At 44.8% G+C, this 19620-nt stretch overlaps 1 protein-coding gene across 3 annotated transcripts in view; it reads right to left on the reverse strand.

The window, feature by feature from the left end:
- Positions 1-13114, reverse strand: part of chl1b (cell adhesion molecule L1-like b) — a 51775-nt gene extending 38661 nt beyond the window's left edge. For all 3 annotated transcript variants that reach the window (XM_037490554.2, XM_037490552.2, XM_037490555.2), the window contains exon 1: positions 12962-13114. The gene's annotated coding sequence lies outside the window, so the exon portion shown is untranslated. The remainder of the gene's footprint in view (positions 1-12961) is intronic.
- Between the last annotated feature and the right edge of the window lie 6506 nt (positions 13115-19620).

Raw genomic sequence — 19620 nt, forward strand, 5'->3', positions numbered from 1 at the left:
AGGTCAAAATAAAAATGTGGCCATTACGAGACCATGGCATCAAGTGACCGGTCAACATGGAACCACCCGGATCCAATTCTACCCTCAGTAGCTCTCAGGGGCATGCAGGGTTAAATTACTGTGACAACCCATTGATGTACAAAGTGTACATTTGGAGGAGGTAATGATCGTGCCCAAAACCAAGGGGAAAGGCTACACACAATGACTGCAGGCATTAAAGAGCTCATTCGGTGTGCTGGAAATCTATACTGAACACTACAGTACGAACAGAAAGGGGGGGTCGGACTGTGTCCGCCTTTGCATGTAATTGGAAAAAGATGGCCAAGTAAAATTGCCCCGGCGTGACGGAACAAATAAACAAACTTGATGAATGTCCCCTGTCATGACCCTCTATTGATTTCCAAATATTGCATTTAACACTTTCTTTAGAAATAGAGACAATAAATCTTTTTTTTTTCGTACTTCATGCAGAAATGTACCCCCCCTCCCCCATCTTTTGATGCCGGGATATTTCCCGGTTTGAAAGGGTGCTCTTATGGCCATTTGAGATAACTTAAAACACAATTAGGCCAGGGACAGCACATCTACAGCAGATCAATTTCCCCAGCCCCATCCCCTAATTAGCACTGCAACCAGTTTGCCCCTACCCTATCCCCCTGCCCCCCCACTCAATATTGAAACGAGTAAACAAACGCCATCTTTTCCAAGGCTTTTAAATGAAGATAAATGAGGACAAACTCTCCAATTAGTCTCCTTTCATCGTGAAAAAAGCGGATGCCACGGCTTCTCAACAAAAGGTTCTCCGCGCCCCGCATCCTTACGTCCTGCTGAGAGCGGCAACAGGAAACCGTGAAAATGTCTCCCTCTTAAATTCACGTGTTCACCCCCCCCCACCCCCGTTTTCTCGGAGTCCTGTGAATGTGCAGAGGCAGCAGAAACGGGGACCGCCATTAGTGTCCACCGCGGCACGACTCTAATGATGATGGCTGAGGACTTGCTGCGCTCTGCATTCTGGGAAGGCCTCGGCTCTGATCACATGGGGAAAGGGGATTCTCCGACGTGCCGCCTTCCTGCGGTCACTGGGTCAAGGCGCGAGCCCGAATGGCTCGGAACAACATTCCTTTGGCGCCGTAACGCACACACAGCTTTAATCCAACCTGTTTGTTTCTCTCATTCACGTGAACGTTTTACCCCTCCCACGTTTGACAAATACTCAGTGGCATGGAAAAGCATCTCCACAGCCATAGCAGCAGAATGCAGTGCTACTGTTCACTGACAGTGACAGAGAAGCTAAAGTATACCATCAATCGAATGGTCCCACCTGCTGTAGCAGGAAGCTGTAGACTTATAAATCAGCCACTGATGTGGTGGAGAAAAGGGCATTTTGATACAATTTTTCAGCACTTGAACACAAAATAAATCCCCCTCTGGTTCCTGTTGGAGCACAATAAAGGATCTCCCTCCCGGAGCTGTGCTTGTGGTCTGCCATGGCGCCCATTTCAGAATTGACGGTAAAAAGGAGTCGCACAGACGTGACTCCACTAGCAATGCGGAGGTGTGCTCCTGCGGAGGCACGCGACGTGAACGCCGGCGTCCAGGCTGCAGATGACAATCCGTCACTGCGCAGCAGCACGGATTCAGGGCACGTACGCGATCAGGAACTAGTAGATTACACCGTGGGTTTTGGACTAATTCTTTCAATAACAGCTGTTCTACCATCTGCGGGTGAAAACTATGAATTTCATTCAGATTACAGCTTCCCTTCCATCAGTAGCGCAGACGCAGACAGGTGGGCCGGTCGGACCTAGAGAGGTTCCCGATACTCTAGTCCACGTATGTCTGTATCTCTAACTATCGTGCACTACGGTGATCGTCTGGAATGGGTACATTTATCTGTTTTTAATGCAGATTGACATTTGAATATTCATGGTACCAGAAAGCTTCACTCTTTACCGGCTTGCTGCCCATCCTTGTGCCTTCTCCCTCACCAAGGTGTGGGAGTGGGAATCTCTGTGCACCTCACGATTCCATTATATTCCAATTCAGAGGGCTACGATGCGATAAGAAAAAAAGATTGCTTTTACCATGCATCAAGATTTTTCAATTCATAGTTTTTCTCACTCCTTTGAAATTTTTAATAACATATTTTCAGTGATTCGTATTAAAGAAAAAGAGCTGAATTTTCTTCCATTGTTATTAGTTTAAAATAGTAACAAATAGAAGAGATGTATCGCCTGGAGGGTAGCATTGTCCAGCATTACAAAAACACAGAATTCAACCTGTTCTGAATCATTGGACTTATTTACAAATGAAGCCCCTTATCCAACTACCAACCTGAAGTCAGCTCGTCCACCTGTGCAGCAGCCAGCCTCTGCCAGCCATTAAACTGCATTTGAAATGACACCAGCCGAAATTAACTTCAAAATGTTTTTAATTTGTATTCACGTAGGACCCCAAATACGCTTCAATTAATTCAAACAGCATCTGTAGGAGAATGATTCTGTCCAAAGCCTCTTGATCATTTTAAGTGGCACCTAATGCCACAGGACATTATGCATCCGTATAAATTGCAAATTAATATTCAATTTTCAAGCATATTCATTGAATGACAATTGTAGAGATTTTTTTCATCTCCAACTCGGCGGATCAAAACCAAAGAGGCTCCTCTCTTCCCGTCTTCACCAACACACACAAACAGCAAATCACTATGTTTTTTACTCTATTTCAATAGTTTCTAACACTCTAGTCTTATGAGGAAGAATGCCGCTTATTATGCGACTGAGCTGTCTGACACCGAACCCCAAAACACAACCACACGGGTCACGGAAAAAATGTGCGACTGGCGGGGCAGAAAGCGTGCACGAAGCTTCTTTGAGAGCCGGCAGAGTGTTTCCGCGCTTACTGTTCCTTTAAGAAGAGGCCAAGTGTCTGCCAGAGGACTGGCCTTCATAGAGAGGGACAATGCACCGGGTTAATAGCAGTGCTTCTGGCACACGTTCGGCTTACATCCCATCACACTGCAGGTGGTGGACTGGTCTCTGTGTGTAAGTAACAATTCAACACGAAACAACCTGCCTGCAACTTTCTCACTCTCCACAAAAAGCAGGAGGAAGCGAGGCCATCTGTAACTTTTGGATTCGGGCTGCGAATGCGGAACGGGGGGGGGGGGGGGGGGGGGGCTGCTCTTGCCGCTCGAGGACATGATCCGATTGTTCCGACAGCAGGTGAGTTTTTGGCAGAGCCATGGGGGCCTGTCCCCAGCTCAACGAGAACACGCACCCTGGGGGGGGGGGGGGGTGGCGGTCCGACTCCCGGAAGGACCTCTGCGACGGTGTGTTGGCCTCTACGTCACACTGAGGAATAATCACAGGCCCATGACACGGGGGCGCAAACTGTGCCTCAGCTGGGCCGAGCGGTTGTTAGCAAAGAGACTACTGAGGTGTTAAAAACAGGAGGTATGAATTTGTTATCTGAGGCGGAGGGGGTGGCAAGCGTGAATCCGTCAGCTGTCAAGACATGTGACAGACCTCAGGTCTAATGGTGTCAATTAGACATGCTTTCCTTGCGTCAAACTGTCATCCCATGAGCACCAAGGCACACGCCCCTCACCCGGCATCGTCATGACCCCCCCAGCAGAGCTGACAGTCTGTTGTTTAACTATTCTTTGCCTGGTGGATAAATCACAGGAGTGACACCAACACGGCTTGAAAGGGCTCCAGATCAGGATGGGTATTTCTTAGGTGAAAACATATGAAACAAATGTGTACTTCCCTTTTGTTGGTGAAACGGGAGCCAAATTTCAGGACTGCACATTGCGTTACAGTTCAGTCCGTAGTGTCAAAGGAGCCCTGCTGTACATTTGAGGGTTTAATTTGTTAGTGCAGAACCTTTTCCTAAAAACTTTGAACACTTTCTTTCCAATGTGAAGAAACACTATATCTCTCTTAACTTAATTCGCCAGAGGAGCCACCACACATGACTGACTTCAAGTTAATCCGCACTTTTTCAGAGAATTTGGTCTCCGAAGTTAGACTACAATTTCCCCCGAATAATAAGCCTGGTGCTGTTATCACACGTTCGGCAGATGCAAGAGAATTAGAGTTGAAGCCTCCAACAAAACTCTGTCAGGAAATAAATCACGCCGGCCCTGGAGTCAATTTAAATGCAAATGTCAACGTTTAAGACAACGCGCTCCCTGCAGAGCTGTGTCTCAGGGAGTTGCCGCAGCAGAACACCACCTTCACCTCGTTGGAGGGATGAAGACAAGCGAGGCCTCCAGGCATCGGAAACCGGAAAGGGTCAGCGGAAAGCCACAGGGCGGCGAGATGCCATCCACACGCACAAAAAAGAACAAAAACAAAGGAAAAAGCATTTCCAGGCTAAAGCCAAAAGGAGGATTTCTCTTGGATCACCTCTATTGATCTGTTTTTGTTTTTCCAAGCCTTTAAGCCATTTCGAATTGGCAACGCTCTCACAATGAAGTTGTGTAGGGCGTTATTTCATGTACACACTTGAGCGTTTCGATGGCGCTCAATCATTTTGGCTCGGACCGATGTGGATTTTCTCCAGGCCCTGAACTACAGCAGGATGTAGTGAAGCAAAACCAGATTTAACACAGATGCAATTGCACGTCTGCTGTTGTAAGACTCAGGACTTCATTTTAAGAACAAATCAGTAAAATGATGTCTAAAGTTTGCCTAAAAAAATTTGTTATGAAGCGTAATGCAACCCCAGATAAAAGGATTTCACATTGATGAATGTTTTACTGAGCAGCAAGGCGCGAGTTTCTTTTAATCTATGAAGGATGTGCTCCTCTTAATATAAATAGGATTAATCTGAAAGAAAATATTGTTTGTTTAACCAAACAGATCAGCAATTCTCCAACATTGTAAATTAGTATTAACAATGTTATCCGCATTTTTTCCTGCCCTCCTTCCACTGTGCATTTACTGGACTAGTTTATTTGAAGCCATTCATTATTTTTTGGCTCTGTAGAAACACACAGGAAAATACCATTAGGTCTGACTCTGGGGATCACAGCAGCTAGAAAGACCTGCAGCTGTGTTTTCTGCAAAGGAACAAGGGACAGATGCTATTTCAAGAAGAACCTTAAAATGACTTCAAGGAAACGGGGAACAGTGAAACTATTTTACTATTGCTATCTATCTTTAACTATTACAAAAAATGGAGAAATGAGGTTGAACCAAACAATGCATGTAATTAATCTACAACTTTTGCATTTTTTAAATGTGCTATATTACGGTGTTTGCTATCAATTTAATTTTCAAAAAGGAAAATCACTCCAATCCCAGCGGTTTGGCATTTCCTAATGAGCACTAGACTCCCAATTAGCCTTACTCTAGTCGTTGTGTTCTGCGATACACTGACGAGCTGATGCAATTAAAATAGTATTTACCGCCACTTTCCTTTTCAAGCGTTCGAATGACTCCATTTTTAACTAAAATGCACAATAAAAAAAAACAGCTAGTTTTTGGATGCATCGGCATCATAACAGCTCTCCCCAAGCAGAATGAGAGCGCGCGACTGGTCTCAAAACCATCCCCCGACATTCATAGAACGCCGCTGTGAACCGCGGAAAGAAATGTGACAAGGTGAGATCGTTCGGGAAGCGATACGAGGCCATAAAAACGTGCTCTGCGAGACGCCTCGGTTTCGACACCCCCCTGCCTGAAAAATCCGGAGCTTCAAAAATAATGAGGTCAAGAAGGTGTGTGTTTCATAGCTGGCTTTCTGCGGGTCACACTTGAAAAGACGAGGTGCAGAGTGGGGATCGCCCCCAAGCTGATGAATTCATTTGGATTCGTACCAGCTTGGCAAGATTCTTTCACTCAACATTTGCTGTATCTGGGGGTGGGTAAATTAAGGAAAAGCCATGTGGAGTTCTGGTTGTTTGTAGAGGGCCCTAAAGGAAGACTGAAAAGACTTTCACAAACTTAAATCACAACATTAAATGCAAACAAATCCGCAGACATGAAAAAAGCAGTTAAAATATGGTGTACTGGCCCAAACCAGAACATGGCTGAAGGACCACTAAGGGTTTTATATCATGAATAAAGGGCTATCAATCCTTGCATTCCCGTCAGAATGCAAAAAGGAGGCCATTTGTTTGGCTGCACCCTGAATGGCTGATTTGGCGCCCGTGAATCACGGCGACAGCTTGCGATGGACACAGCGTGGTCGTCCTTGCCCGCGCGTTAGCCCACTTAGCTAATCGTCCACTCAGCAGCACGTCCTTTTTGTTTCACCATTCTAATCAAGCCTGATCTGCTCTCTAATCTTCTATTTGGAGGATGCCGTGGTGCTTGATTGCGGGGTCTCGCTGGGCCGGTAAACTGGCTCCCACCAGGGAGAGCAAACCGCCAAGCACGCAATGTTTGCCCCGAATCCACAAAAGGTGGAGCTCCCGGCGGTCCACTTACAGCACCTAGCGGAGCCCGCCGCGCCGTAATGAGGTCCCGCGGGGCGCCTCTGGACCCTGACCATGTCACACTGACGCATATTGCACACCTGCTTCGAGACAGATCGCCACGTTATCCCGTAAAAATGATCAAGTACACGTTTGCAAAGTACCGTATCGCGTTCCCGACATTTGCTTTTCTGGATATGCAGAGCAAATGTATGGTGTTGTGTAAATAGTGAAGGGAAATACCTGACTTTTATGGACCTTTTGTCTCAGCAGATATCTTGGCATCTCGTAACAGGGAAAGAATTGGTAAGATGAATTGGCCCGAGTTGACAAATTTCCCTGTGTAACCATTTTGAGTTTGATATTTGTGGGATGATAACTTGTGACAAATGTTGGATGGCTTGCCCTGAAATATGATGCAGACATTCACCACCCCGTCAGCATGCTTTATATTAAATTGGAGGATCCTTAGTCGTCTAGAGGGACCATCAGGTGAACAGTTTCACTTGTCCAATACTTTATGACCCAATACATAATTCATAGGTTATGGCTCTCCCTTCAGTCTCTGTTGTACTTTATGAATGATCGACTATTATCTGTATAGTTGTCTGTTCAACTAGCTGAATGATCCGTCTGTATAGAACCTGCAGGTACGGGTTGATCTGATTTTGTTATACTCGTTAATTAATAAAAATCTATTTTCAGAACAGCTTCCCCAGAACAGAGCAACATTTTGGATTGGAATTTGGAAGTGTTTAGCATCAGCATATTAACATTGTTATTGTTAATCTTACAGCTAGTGTGGCTGTAGATTGTTTCCTACCCTGTACTTTATTGCTATTTAAATATTAAATTATATACATTTTCTAAATAGGTAATAAAGCAGCCATCAAATAGCTATGAATAGATGAAAAATAATAAAACAAAAGAATCCATTGCTGCTCTGTTTTGTATTGTCTTTGGCGTCGGTCCGCTTTTGGACAAAACAAGCAATTTGAGGCTGTGGGGAAAACCATGATGGACAATCCTATCAAATGAGCTGCCAAGCAGTGTGGCGTCATAGTACGAAGCACTGTTCCACTTGTGTCCCGGTGCGTCCTCCGTGTCCTCTGCCTGTCACACATGTCCTCCTGCATCCTCCGTGCCCTTCACTTTGGTGTCCCAGGGGTCCTCCTTGTACCTTATCCGAGCGGCCACGCACAATACCCTTCATGGGACACAAAGCCAGTGATACCGTGCTCCTCTGCTCCATTCTCTACATTTGTCACTTTTATTCCACGGCCTTTGTTCGCCGTACCTCTGTATGCATGAGTTCTCCCAAATTGAGCTGCGCAATTGAAATGGAAATCATCTCCCTGTTTCCCGGTGACTTAAGGGCAATAACTTCTTACTCTTTGAGGCATAGATGTCATGTTTGTTGTTCCTTGGAGAATCTTATGGTTGTGTTGCCCTTTTCACCGAGGATATTTTGTATATTCTGGTTTTATCTAGACGACCCGTACGCTTTGATTCCACAGAGGCTTTATAAATCTGAGCGGTAGTCTGCGAGAATGGGGACAAGGCGTTTGGAAAATGGGTTTTTGAAGCTGACAGCAATGCACAGCGGGATTAGAATTTTCCCCATAAAACACCATTGTGTGTCGGCTCTCTTTAATAGTTATGGTTGTCATGTGAGAATAATCTAAGTTGATGAATTAAACATAAAATGAATCACAATTGTAGCACAACTTGAGGCAAAAATAAGTATATATATAAAGAGCCTGGATACAAAAGGATAATGACGTAAAGCATGTTTTTTTATGTATAATGACATGTAAACATTAGACATTCAGGGCAAAGGACATGAAAAGCCAGAAGCTGGAGGCAGATCCAAACGGATGTCTGGGTGAAAAAAGGCCTCGGTGCCACAGAGAGACGACAGTGGCAGGCCGATCTATCCCTTCTGTGCATAACACTTTGCCGATGACCTCTGACCCCCTCGTGCTCGGAATGGAGGCGCTGAGCATATGAGATAACGCTGACCTCACTGCAGGTTGGTCCATCAGTGTTAACTCTGATTAATTGTCCACGAATCCCGGGCAGCCATTGATCGCGTTTGCACAGTACCCCTAACGATGCAGTGGACTGTTAAATAGGAAATAAACCTTGATTCCATTGATAAGCCCCTCCTTATCTTTGTATCTCCTCCCCCATGAGAGGCTCTGCATGTAGGGAATCATTTCCAACGCTCCCATCTCTCCCCTAAACCGGTCGAAGGTATCATTATCAGTCCCCTCCGAAAGAAAATCTGGAAGATAAATATGCACGGTGCCGGAGAGCATGCAAAGATATGAATATTTCATTGAGCCAAACATGTTTCCTGAATGTGGTGAGAGAGTGCCTTCACTGGTTGCCACCGGTGACAAACATAAAAGGGCTCAGGTAAGAGGGTCGTCCCCGGGATTGCTTGCGGTGCCAGAGCCTGGACTGACCCTCAATTAGGGCTGGGAAACGTGCTCCACCAACGAGCACTTTGCTCGCTATTTGCTGTTGTTAGGTCTCCTTTTATGTCTCTAATAGCCATCTGATACTCATTCAATCAGACAGAACCTGCAGTAAGAGTCTGATGCTCATAAAAGAGATGCGTCCCCATACAGTTGGTGAACAAACAAGAACGAGCCCAACGTTTGGAAGCGGTTTAATAGCTCGGATTGGCAGACGGGATCAATCCCAAATCTATCTGAATCAAAGACTGAAATCCAGGTTGCAGCCTCCCCTGGCTTCACTTTCACCCGAGACCCCTCGCCGCGGTCAGGGGTGGACGGGGCTTCAGCCACGCTGAAGCTTGACCCGTACATCTTTCCATCTGCACTGTTAAAGCCCAGGTGTACACTGCTACAGGGACAAAGAAAGGGCTCTCTGTGTTGTTGCCTTTCTTCCTTTTCCCTCTCTACCCCTACTAGAGGGAACACTCGTATTGTTGGCATGTCAGGTAGCGGGGAGCAAGCAGAACCTGGATCGTCTGGCTCAAAAGATCTTTCACATCTTCAATGCGCTTCACTCTGAATATACTGCCAGTTTGATACGCTTGATAAGATGGAAAGACAACACGGCAAGGTGTGAGCTCAGGTGTTTTCATCCCTCTGCTAGTTCCAGAGCTTCCCTCCATTGTCTAGTGTGGAGTGTGGTATGTTTGAAGATGCTTTTGGCAAACCTCATACCTGTGTGAAATCCTAATGGTACAATCAGAACCGTAGATTGTTTCCTAACTTGTTGAAGAAGCGGGACACTTTTAGTTGACCGAAATGCTACAATGAACTCTAATTAAACTGAAACGCCAATGTGAAAGGTTCCCTTACCTGTTAACTCTGTCAATTAACCACGCTCTAAAGCATATCCTGCTCTATGGTCTGTTTAACTTCATCTTCATCATGAACCACCATTTACTAAATTAACATTATGCTGTATTGAAGACTTTAAACAAGGGATTGACATCAAAAACTCATATTTACAATATTTATTTAGGGAATAAATCAAGAGTGAAGTAATTTTCTAATAGACTTATAGCCAGACTCCTTTTTCAAACCAGAGCCCATAAGCAACTTGTACAAAGGCTTCATTTTCTTAATCTGAGGTTGACACCTGATTGAGACTCTCCACCCTTTGAACTCCACCTTTCATTTGATCTGAACCTCACCGTGAAGACTGACTGCCTTATGCGCAGTTATGAAATACATTTTTCAATGAACTGAAACTCCAAACCACTTCAGTGGTAGGCCTTCTCCAAAGCCACATTCGTTTCACCATGATGACTCACAATGTGACACAACGACACAGCTCACACACTGGTGGCTGGTAGAGGGGACAGCCACATGAGGCTTCTCCTCAAAAGGACCTCTGATATCAGACAATCGGACTCTCATGAGTCAGTAGCCGATTCTTTATTTCTTTGAGCCTCACTCTGAATCACTGACCACCATTCTGAAAGCCTTAATGATGATCATCAGGCCTAGTGCCTTATGGCCTCATGCCACTTCCTCTCTCTAACCCTCTTGTTTGTATCCCACATGCGCATGGCGGTGTCTCTTTTTCTTGCTCTCCTCTCCCTCTCCCTTCCCCATAGTCTCTCCTCTTCGTCGTGGCTCTCTGTACCTCATTCCAGATGTTTGGATTCTCTTACCTGTTGTAACACTGTGCTTGAGCTTTACCTCTGGTGGGTTTGTGTAGCCCGTCCTATTTCCAGCTCGCCATGGGGGAGAGGAGCACGAGTGGGCTCAGGTTTGATAGACGTTCCCCCGACATCACCCTCGGATCCTGATTTTTTACAGATGCTTACAATTTGTATTCTCCTGATACTTCATCTATGTTTATCTATTCTGTACAAACAACATCTGTTGCATGTCGGTCCTGCTCCTCTTCCCGAGATTCTTCCAAAAAGTTTTGAATTTTCCAGGAGCTTGTCCTAATCCGAACCGAGTCCATAGACCATCTGCACTGTTAAAGCCCAGGGCAATCTTTTGATATTGGGTTGTATGAATAAAATTGACTTCACTCGATATAGATGCTGCAACTGGGTGTTTCTCCACATTTGAGCTGACATTTGTCGGCTCAAAGGGAGTAAGCGAACATGTCGACCTGCAGCTACAAAGGATGTTCTGTTTCCTGTATTTTGTTATCTAAATGATTTTAAAAGGCTGAAAACGGCCCATGAAATGCGTCAGGCCGGCGCTGCATATTAAGCGGTGGAAAGGGGGCCGGCGGACACTGACCGGCCAGGAGATGGTCGACACTTTGCTTGTCCAATTACTGGCTCTCTCTCAAATTGTTTGGTGAGAAGCATTCGACCTACTTCTGGACACAAAGTGCCACTGCCCTGAATACTGAGAGGCTGGGGAATCACGTGGGATGACGAGTGCCATTAGCGGCTCTCGTCTTTGGCCTGGAAATTAAAGTCTGCCAACTTACCTGACGTGGAGGATAATTCCGGCTGTTAAAAAACAGACGAGGTGTATGTGTCGGCCTGACGGGATGAAGGCGGGACGACTTTAACGAGATCTCCTCTCAGGTGAAGAGCAGCTTGAGATGATTGCATTCACTAATAGCAGTGTGACCTTCAGAAGGTCTTTTGTGTTCAACGATAAGCATCAGCAGATCAGTAGCACTGCTAGTTCTATCAGGAGAGCCTTTTGTTTGTTGGTGTAGAAAATGTACCACAAGCTGTGCCACAGACAATACGGGCCAGGCTGTGTTTGTTGTGAGCAATGGCAGAAAAAGCACATGAAGGAGTAGAACTATTAGAATGTGGGTAAACTATAAAACACGCCCGCGTTTCCTGGGATTTCCTCAAAGGCGTGATCTATAACGAGACACTGCTCAACAACGCTGAGGAAACATTTGAGTCTGCAGCACTAATTTGCATACATTGTAAATATTCATTCCAGGGGAATCACTGTGTCTGGTGTACAAATGCAACACATTCAAGCCCGATACACAACTGTTCCACCCGCATCCCCGTCAATTACCAAAGCTCAGTAGGTAACCGAACCTCCTCATTTGAATATCAGTGTAATTGCACACATTGACACCTCATCACTCATTCTAATCGTAAGTCCAGCATGCTTTACGATGTGCAACAGTAACGCGTGTGTAATGAAGAGCAGTGAAATGTTAGTGTGGAAAAGGGAAAGAAGATAGATTCCGTTTTTTTTTCTCTCAGATTATGCATTGCTAGGGCTTTGCTAAAAAAAAATGTTGATTAAATAAAATTCTAAAGTAAAAACAACTTTCATAGGCTTTTCGTGCAGTTTGTAGAGCCACTTATCTTTGTTCAGTACAATAATACATCTGCTAAAATGGTACGTGGAATTTTGACAGAAAATATCCATGTAGCTCAACCATCAGCAGGGTTTCTCCACTGATGCCCTTCCCCTACTGAACAGAACTATTTCACTGTCACACGCACAAGGACGAGATAATGTAATTCACCCCTCTGGATGACAGGGTTATGATTCAGTGGTGCGACTCAGTGATCAGCAGGCTGAGATCACGTCTAATGGGCAGTGTGGTAAATAAGAGGCACTGGGTGATCTCCAGCCAGTGATTACTACCAGGCATCACAGTACATACAGAATAAGGGGAAACCATCCTGTCAGAGGGGGGGTCAATTCACACTTACAAACTCATCAAGTTGTTTTGCATTTTCTATCAAAAAGGTCTGTGAGCTTAATCTTTGTGGAAACAGAGTGATGATTGTCCCCCCTGCAAGGTGTGTAGTCTCGGTCACCCGGCTCGCCATCGCCGTGAATCGTGGGGACATTACCCCCCTCTCAGCATGTATGATTTCATACCAACCAGTAGCACCTAGTTACACGATCAGCGGACAGGTGCGTGCGCGAATCCCGCCGCGCGCTTGCGAGCTCGCGGTGAAGAGCTGGAGCTCACAGTTAAAGTAACAAGTGCCTCCAACCACCAACCCAAACAGCAGCGTGTCTACGCTCCTCTTCACGCTCCTGCAGTTACGTTAATTAAAGCAAAATGAATGTGTACAAAACTCACCTTTTGGGTGCAACTCGTGTGGCGAGCCGGCCGTTCACAAAGTTCGATGGAGCCCGCTGGAGGACGGCGGCAGAGAGGAGGACTCAGCGCGCGCTCCGCCGCTTCGCGTCGCCCTTGGTGTGAGGCGGCGCGCCTCCCTCCTCCCCTCATTGCTACCTCTCGCTCCACCCCCCCAACCCCCCCCCCCTCCACTAGTCCCTGAAAGGGAGGGGGGGTTATAGCGGTTTCCTCCTCCTCCTCCACCACAATGACGGGGAATAGAAAAGAAGGGACCGTATCGCAGTCAATAGGTTTTTACTGGACGCCATGGCAACGCGCAAAAACCGCGAGCAACTTCCCCACGTTGTGACCGGGTTAAAGTGCCCCCCCCCCCCCTCCTCCTAAAAAACAGTGACAGCGACATTATTCCCATCGAGGTTTGTTATAGTGAGGGGGGGGATACGCGGTGAAGTCCGTGAAGCAGGATGAGAGGCACCGGGAGGTGATCACGTGTCATCCAAGGTGTCACCTAAATACTACTTTGTATATAGATTTATAGATTATAGATTGATTTAGTCCATGGACTGCACACATAAATACTGCTATTGGCACGGCCCGCTCATTAGTTGGATGGGGGTCGGATGAGGAAGGGGGGGTCACCAACCCATACCGACCTGTTTAACTGCATCGGACACCCACATTTTTACTAGTTAAAAAAAGGTGTGTTTTGCATTGTAGATAATGGGGCTGTCCTAGTAAATAGTAGCAAATAGCAAATAGTATATATATATATATATATATATATATATATTCTACACTGAGCAGTTAACTTAATTTCTTTGCATTTCTTTCTGGGCAATAATAATCTAATATCTAATCCAATAATAATCAGCTGGGACTCCAATACATTGGTTAAATAATTCAAACAGTTACAGAAGACAACATAACGTCATTCTCTACAAGCTGAGTGACAATGTCATGAAAAAAAATGGAACAGTAGAATAAAGCACATGTGGAATATAACAAGTAAACCTCTTGGGTCTGCGGCCTGTCACCTGTACACACCGTCACCTTTAAAGAAGTAAGTAGGCTTTCATTAAATGAAAACACTAACCTCGAGTAAAAAGCGCCTCCATAATGGGGTTTATTTTAATGTAAATGTACTTAGTTACATTCTATCATTAGTGACTATGAAGTGCCATCACTTGGATTTTCCAAAATGTCATCGCAATGTGCATAGCAGCAGTGGGTTGTTGACTTATAGGAGATTTTATCACAGCCACACAAGGAAGGAAGTTGATGTGTCCTTTCCCCCAAAATTGCATCTTTGGTGTTTGAATGCAATGTGAGGTAAACTTAGCAGACACACTATGTTTGTTGTTCTGTCATCACTGTATAAATGAGGTCGGAGGGGCCGTCCATTTACCATATAAGGCTTGATCCAACGTGAAACATCCATATCCAGTTTATTTCTCGAGGGTTAATGTGCAAGCAAAAGCATTTGTCAAGTGTCAAACAGGCCAAACTCTTACAGATGATCGCACTCATGTATTCTGTGATATGGGCTGTTTATTTTGTCACAACGGTCTTTTGAGTAATTCATCACATGTTCCTAAACGTGTCCTTTGGTCCATCATTTTATCATCAGTAGAATAATGTTGGAAGAGGGGCGACATTAACGTTAATTTATCATTGATGAAAGTGACGTGGGGGGGAGGCTTTATTCCTTTTTCAATCAGGAAGCATCATTTTGATTTTGACATTAGTTCATTACTTTGATGAAATCTCTTTTAAAAAAAACCCGGCACTCCATACTGGACTACAAAGGTTCTGAAAGCGGTCGGAGCGGCGCTTGCCATCATCAAGCGTCCTTTCAGCCCCCTGCATCCTTGGTTTGTCGAAAAATGTCTGCCTGTTAATGTTCAACACATCGTCAGCAGCCTTTTTCAGTCCAAAGGGCACCGAAGAGTGTCATCTGTCCGTCAGTGGAGCAGGATGTGTGATCAATAAATGATGCCCGTTCTTGAGAAGCAGAAATTAGCCAATCAAATGATCAGACGGCTCTCTCCCGCTCTTTTTGGCCTTTTTGTTCTAAGTGATGTTGTAGTCCACTGCATTCTGAATACACACCATACCGCAATGTTCATCCCCGCGGGCATTAGAAGTAGATTCAAATCTAATATAGATACATTATCTCATTCAGTCGCTTTGCATAAAAGCGTCAGCTAAATGACATGTTGCGTCATGTAATCTCAGCAGTAGAAATCACCCTCATTTCTCGAGCATTTCTACTCAAAACAACAATTCAATCAACTGTGGAGTCGGCACATAGTGTTCTGCGCCTGGGCGTTGGGATGCATCGCAGGTAACAGGTGTTCACATTGTTGTGTCCAACAGCTGTATATCAACACTCCTTTCATCATGATGTCGGCCAGTAGTCTCTGTGGGGATGTGTGATTTCTGCACCTCTTGACAGCACAGGATCATTAAGAGGTCTTTGCATCGGAGAGGGGGCAGTAAAGGTCGGCTGAAAATCCATTTATCCAATAACCTTCGACCCGCGGACAGAGACGGAGAGGATTTCCAACCTGGAAATGGCGAGGTGGGAACTGAGGGCCTCTCACCTCTGAGTCGTGCTCAGACGCTCTGACACTCACAGTCTGTGCTTTTTAATTTCTACCTCTTGTCAGGCAACTGCGCTACCTAGTAACTGGATATTGATTAGTATAACTGGATATTGATACAGTATATATATATATAAATAAATATATATAATAATGATGATCCCTCCCAACATGCAACAGCTTTCCTCTGTTACCAAAATGAAATCCTCTGGATTTTCTTTTACTATTTGTTCATTGAACGGTTCCATTATTTTTGGTTTTCCAGGATACTGTAAATGTTGATTCAAGTACACAGCGATAGCTGACCCTGAATCTGTGCCTTACGCTTAACTTAGTTACCCAGAACAAAATGGTTCACACCTGAACAGGGAGAAGTTTAGCACAAACTGAGCCAGGTCTTCTTCCTGTTCATCTTTGTCCACCACACCAAGAAGGGAGGACGAGGCCCCTCTCTGCTACACAAAGAGAGGAAATGAACAGATTGACTGAAATGCAAATAACCTGATTTGCGGTATCACAATCACTGTGAATAGATTACACAATGGGTTTGACTGGCCAGTAAATGTAACCCAAGATCTTTGTGAGGTGCTCCACTTTGAGTGCTTTTAACAAATCAAATTAGATTTGGTTAACATCTGCTTCCTTTTTTTCTTCTCATTGAAGCAGGAACTGCAGTAAATGTGATGGAGTATAGCTAAAGGTCCAGTTCTCAGAGGCCCAGGTTAAGACCTCAAATATAATAGAGTCCTTTTTTACATACGGTGCAAAACTAGTGAAACTAGCTTACAAACGCTGAGAACCCCTTTTAGGATGTCAATCATGTCGTGTATGCACAGCGCCATAGAAAGAGCCGTGAATATGAGGAGAACAGGGTGTTTGCGATCATATTTCTGGCTTCTGTGAACGAAAACACATTAACCCCAGATATACCCACTGGGATGAGGATAAGCATCCTGTATCTTCAATTTCATATCATGAGGTGCTTTACATTTCTGCTATTGACTTTTGGATAGGTTTTTTTTAGTGTGTGTGCAGTGTACTACAGCAATATTCTTATATTCTATTCGTATTCTGAAAATATTTTATCAAAGGGAATGTAAAAGTCATTTGAAAACAGGGTGGAACTAATTAAACAAACATTAGTGAGCATCTTAAATACCAAAAATAAAAATCCTGAACCTAAACCATTGGATTAAAGTGCTGCTTATTTTCTTTTAGATGGAGCCCCTTTATATACGGCTTCACAGGTTGTAGTTCTTAAGCGTTTTCCCTATTTACTAAATTGCTGCTCCTACCCATATTTTAATATCCTGAAATTTTCTCTCCAACATGTTCCCCCCTTAGATGTTCAGACTTCATTGTTTCTCAGGTGACATGTTGTTGGCCACTTTGCCCACAATTACTGGAGGGAAGCAGCACGAAGACCTGAAATCCTGGCACTTCCCCCAGCTGGACACGGTCGGGCCTCATTACGTGACGCAGAAATGTGAAACACAAATCTCCACCGTGCACTGAGCGAGGCGGGGGGGGGGGGGACTGAGCTGCTGCTGTCAAACCAAAGGCTCTGGAAACAGTCCCTACGTTGTCAAAGGTGTCAAAGTTCACGGGCAGTGCATGAATGAAGCCCCCCCCCGTTTCCGTCTTGCATCACTGTGGGGCAGAAATCCCCCTCGTTGACGTCCGCGGGGCTGCATAATGAGAATAAATGAAGTGGAAGTAAATATGCAGGCCGGGTGCTGTTTGCTGCTCAATCCCAGACGACTCGTAGGCTTTCACTCAAAATGAAGATGGATCGTGTAGCCGCAGTGTTTTATTCATCCAAAGCACAATTAGAGGCACATTTTTAAAAGTATTGAGTTTCCATTTGGATGTGTCTGTTTGTATGTTTCTTTCTCTGCTGTTGCTGATCTAAGTTGGGGTGATCTAATCCAGTGAATCTCAACTGGCGGACCCGTTTTTATGTGTCACGGGCCTCTGCATGGGAAAATAAAAATTAGAATTAAAAAAAAAAAAATCACAAAAAAATTCCTCCTGTGATTTTATTTTGAAGGGACTTTTTTAATGTAGCGGAGTGTCTTATTTGCTGGCTCGTCCGTCCATGTTTTCAGCAGCGTGTGCCAGGTTGGGTGAATCCATTCTGATATGGGGGAGACATTGGGTTTTTAGGATAATTAAACACCCTGAATATAAAATATAAAATTCAGCTTATGAACTGAAAGTTGAGAATGTTCCGCGGCTTGTCATCAAGGGGTGATGGTGAGTCCCGGAGCCTGACCAGTTGAGAACCACTGACCTAATCCATTTGCAGCATCTCTTCCACACTCAACAGAAACAGTTCACAAGTTGTTTATGACAAAGGAGGGAGGGCTACTGAACCGCGTGTAGCTGTGGTGCTCTACTGAAGAATCCCCACCTCTTTGAGCTGCTCCCCCCCCCCCCCCCAGCCTCTAAGTGGCTTCATCATTAAAATATCTGATGCAGGCACTTTTTCTTTTACTCATCCAAAGACTGAGGGGTGGGTTCTTACCACATTGCTGCGATACTAGAACTATTAAACTTGATTTGAGGTCTTCCAGCGGAGCACTTCTGAAGAACATCTTGTTTTTATATTAATGAGCTGTCCCCCTCAGATATACAAATAACTGATTGGTGACTTTTGAAGGTTACAGTCTTCTGTCTGGAGCGCCTTATGAAGGGTGCTGACTGCTCCAAAGCCTTTCTGAAATGATCAAATGAACACCAGAAAAAGTTATACAGGCAGAGAAGTTAATTTCCAAAAGCCATTCTTAAAATGAAAAGTCCGACACCAGTTTGATTGACACACCGTTGATTTAGGAAGATAGAATGATGCAAAACTGTTGCATTTGCAACATATACAACAGAGGAACTTTCCACAGAAAGGGTTCCTGGCTGTCATCGAGGCAAAGAAAACAAGTCACTCGCCACATGATGCAAACTACCAATTAATGGTTAGGAGTGTGTTAGCAAACATTTATGCTGCAATAGCTGAACCAACAGCTGCAGCGCAAATGCGCTGTATACTGTACACAATGAACTGTAACTGTTAAATGCACATAAACGTTTCTCAGTACTAATAACTTGTTAATTAGGTTAAAGTATAAAGCATTCATTGGTATTTTATGTCCATTTATGTTTAGCTAGTAATTATCCAATGGTTCCATACCCGATGCTAAGCTAGGGTAAACCCCTCCTGGCTGCAGCTCCATTAGTAATGTGCCGGGTGCTGTCAAACCGCTCATTACATTCAGAAAAATAAATAAAACAGACTGTTCATGTCCTAAAATGTTAAACTCTATTGAAATTCTGCAATGCGTCGTCCAAAATATTATCGTCATAATGACACTGGGTCCTAAAATCCAATTAAACCACTGAGTCCTTGCATAGAAGATGTCTCACAATACAGATCGCATTGGTTTGGCATTAGCTTGTGCTAAATAATTTATTATTATGTGATTTTTAACCTTATAGGCACTAAAGTGCTAAATGACATTGTGTTATTGCACACATAAAGATCCTCTTTACAGGAAACAGTTTGGTCGAAGGTTCCGAGCAATTATTTACACGGTTCTGCAGGCTGTCTTGCAGGATCGCATAGTGGGAGTCGACTTGGAAGAATCTTCGGCTGAGCACGTGATGCACGGAGGTCGACGGGGCAGCTGTGATTTATTGCTTGAAGGTTTCCTCGGCTCTAACCAATCCACCTGCACCAATAAGTGATCCGAGCAAAGCCCGGGCCTCGCCCACTTTCCACCAGAAGAATGCGTGAGCAACATCTGCATCCGACCCCGTGCACCCCCTTAGCGCCACGCAGGAAGTGCTGGAGGCACAGCCGTGGCTTTCGATTGCTAATTAATATCAGCAGCGGTTTTTGGAGAGGGCGTTTTATTTTTTTTCCTGTGGCAGATTGCTCTGTGCGTAGGCGCTCCACCCCTCCCCAGGGACGAGAGCTTCATCATCTGCCTTCGTGGAATCGCTTACTCTTTATGAGAGCGACAAGGAGCATCCTCTCACCCAATAAAGGCAGGGAGATACCGC

This window comes from Pungitius pungitius, chromosome 8, assembly GCF_949316345.1.
Source record: "Pungitius pungitius chromosome 8, fPunPun2.1, whole genome shotgun sequence".
NCBI classification, from domain to species: domain Eukaryota; kingdom Metazoa; phylum Chordata; class Actinopteri; order Perciformes; family Gasterosteidae; genus Pungitius; species Pungitius pungitius.